The sequence below is a fragment of the Symphalangus syndactylus genome, chromosome X (genome assembly GCF_028878055.3).
Source record: "Symphalangus syndactylus isolate Jambi chromosome X, NHGRI_mSymSyn1-v2.1_pri, whole genome shotgun sequence".
NCBI lineage: Eukaryota > Metazoa > Chordata > Mammalia > Primates > Hylobatidae > Symphalangus > Symphalangus syndactylus.
Window position 1 is genome coordinate 129782534 of NC_072447.2, and position 3321 is coordinate 129785854.

Below are 3321 nucleotides of genomic sequence, written 5' to 3' on the forward strand. Positions count from 1 at the left end.
TGAAAAACATTTATTCTGAGAATCTAAAATCTGGACAAAGAGTATTGGACTTTAGAAAAAGCCTACACAAAATTGTCTCGTTTCTTCCCTAATACATTGTTAATCTAAGAATAAGGAGGTGAAAAAAAAAAACCCTTTAAAAATAACATTGCTTCAGTTTGTCTGCAGGTGTGTGATTTAAAATATCCCTGTTCTATTGAGGTACAGGCTGCAAACTTTGGTAAAATTGGAAAAATTAACAAACCCTTTCAAAATAAATACAAAAACAAAAACAACACCGAACCTTAACGTTATATCTTTCTCGGTACCTATGCAGTAACTACAAAAAAAAAATCATTTAGAAAATGTGGTCATAAAAAAAAAAAAACCCTCTTGTAAGAATTCAATTGCCAAGTTAAAAACTGAATTTAAATGATCTATAAGACTCAAACTGTTCCCAAGCACCCACTTAGTGTCAGGAAGAACTGAATGACCGCCGTTCCTAGAATTTCATTGGCATTTTCAATAATTCAGAGCTAACAACAAAGATTGTTGTCTTTAGAAAGAAGGAGTGAACCAAAGGCTCTTGAACTTGGCTTCCTGCGCTGGCATCCGTCTGTGGCCACCTTCTTCAGACAGCATCAGCCACATACCTGGCCCCACGTGGAGCAGAGTCCTGTTGAGCCCATTTCTGTGTGGCCCCAACTCTCTGCTTGCGGGGGCAGAGGAGTTTTCAAGCGGATCTCAGACACCAAGCAGTCTGGCGGGGGATGGCTTTGACGGAAAGGTTTGAACCGGGCCAAGATGTTTCCTCTTTTCCTTGCAACAATTTCAACAGACAGCTGGGCCACGCCATGCCATGGGCCACCATGGGGAACCATCTCATTGGACTTTAGATGATAAAATGCTGTCAGATAGATGCTTGCTCTGACCTTGGGGGCCAAACCCATGAACACGAAAGGACTGTTCCCTCTCCCACTTCTTAGAGTTGGTGGCAGCAACTTCCGAGAACTTGACATCAGAAAAATGAACAGCCTCCATGCCACATAGTTTCTGATTCCATCTTTAAAAATCTTATGTTATTTTGTCAAGAAATTGCAGGCTTTTATGTTTACAAAAAAAAACTAAACAAAATACTGAAAAGTCCAACTTTTAGCCAGAATACATAAATTCCTGAAAATGTATAGATTTGAAAATTAAAAATAAAAAAAGGAAAACAAACCTTTTTAGGGAACGGAGGAAACACTACATGCTTAAGTTAAGACCACTAAGAACAACATCAGGGCCGATGAAAGAGCCCTCCGACACGTTTTAAGCAAAACGCTTGTCAGAAGTGCTTGGAGATCACCGGCCATTGCCGTAGCCAGGCAAGAACCGGTTGAGGACCGTCTGCAGGGGCTGGTTCACCTGCATGGCATAGCTCCAGCCCAGGTCATAGCGGCAGGCGGGGCAGCTGAACACCTGTGCCCGGAAGGATTTGTCCAGGCAGTCCTTGCATACCTTGTGCTGGCACACAGTTGCAATGGGCCGGAACACCAGCTCCTGATAGCAGATACACTGGAGCATCTCCTCCACTTTACTTAGGAACATCTGAAACGGGCTGCTCCTCGCTGGCCGGCCCTTGAGCAACGCCAGGACCTCATTCCACAGTTGGGCGTTGCTCTTGTCCTTTCTGATGAGGCCGCTCTGCTGGGCCGTGAGGCTGTAGGGCTCCACTTTAGTTTTCTTGGATGTCCAGCGAGGGGAGGCGGCCCTGCTCAGGCCACCTCCTGCCTGCTTCTGCTTCCACTTTCTCCTGCTTTCCCTGGGGCCCGCGAAGCCCTCCTCCTGCTCCTCCTCCTCCTCTCTCTTGCCAATTCTCCTTCTCCCGCTCTCGGTTGGCCAGGGCTTCCAGGTGGCCTTCTGGGTACTGCATAGTCAGACCCAGCTTCTTGATCCATTCCTTCTCCTCCTTCGTCCAGGGGCCAGGCTCGTCGTCGTCCCTCTGCAGGAGGTAGCGCCGCAGGAGAAACCTGGACTTCCACTTCTCGGGCCACTACTTCACCACCTGCTAGATGCGGTCGTAGCAGTTGCCCTTGGCGGGGGCGTACTTTCTGTTCTTACCACCCTTGACGTTGGGCACCACCCTGACAGGCATTCCCGACTGCCAGTCCTTGGCCTCAGCCCCTTCTTGGTCATTAAAGAGAGTAAAGCAGTTGAGAGCCAGCGCCCTGTTGGTGTTGGTGAGTTTCTGATCACAAGACTGTTCCACGGTCCTCTTGTTGCAAAAAGATCTCAACCATCATATCTGTGTATCTGAAAAAATTCTCCTGGTCCACATCGCCCTTGTAGCCCCTGTCCAGGACCAGGGAGTACAACCCGTCGTTGCTCCGGCCGTGAATGCCAGCCACGTGGGGCCGATGAGCCCCAGACTCGCTGACCTGGACTCAGAACCGCCACATGGTGCCCACGGGGATCCCTGGGATGGGTCCGTAGTGGTTGGACGGGACGATGGTGCACTCCTTGGTGAGGCCCACACACGCAATGCCCTTGCCCCAGTCCCGCTTCAAGGACAACGTGGCCGAGGCCATCTTCGCCTTCTTCTTGCTCTCTCTCAGCCTCTCTCCCGCCAGCACCACCTTGCTGGTGTCATTCCGGCACTCGGGCAGTACCACTTGTACTAGCTGGGAGTGCTGCTGAGGGAGGGGCACAGGCAGTAGATGTGGAAGGCCATGTCACATTCGTCACACATGAGCTGCTTGTTGGGGTCTTACTGGCCCTCACACAGGTGGCAGGCGCAGATCCAACAGAGTCTATTCATGTCGTCCTTGCAGTACTTGCAGGATGGGATATTCGTGGAGGTAAATGAGAGTATTGGGTTCCACCCCATGCTTAAACTGGACATCTAACTAACATAGAAACATAATTCTCATAGTTCATTTTGAGGCAACACTTGGAGAGTTAGGTTTTAGAAACAAGACCAACTAACAATTCAGTCACATTTGTGATTGTTTCTTAGGTTACTCTAAAAACTTTGTGGACTGATGTTGTTTTATTCTAAGGAAAGATCCGGGGTATCGTGGCTGCAGCATCATTTAATATAATCATCAAAGTACCTTCTATCTAACATGCACAGAAGCTACCATAGACCATAGACACTTTCCTCAGACTCCCTATTCTACCACTTTGTCCCTCATTCTCATAAAATAATAGCACCTCTTATTTCACCAATTTAGAACTGGCCATATAATTTTCAGGACACAGTGAAAAATGAAAATGCATGTAAGGAGTGGGGAAGTCAATCTCTCTTTCTCTTTTCACAGCCTGTAGCTTCCACCCAATGTGAATAGAGAATCCCCAAGG

At 47.9% G+C, this 3321-nt stretch overlaps 1 pseudogene; it reads right to left on the minus strand.

The window, feature by feature from the left end:
• Positions 1-1314: 1314 nt before the first annotated feature.
• On the minus strand, positions 1315-2623 carry LOC129476276 (E3 ubiquitin-protein ligase UHRF1-like; annotated as a pseudogene).
• Positions 2624-3321: the final 698 nt, after the last annotated feature.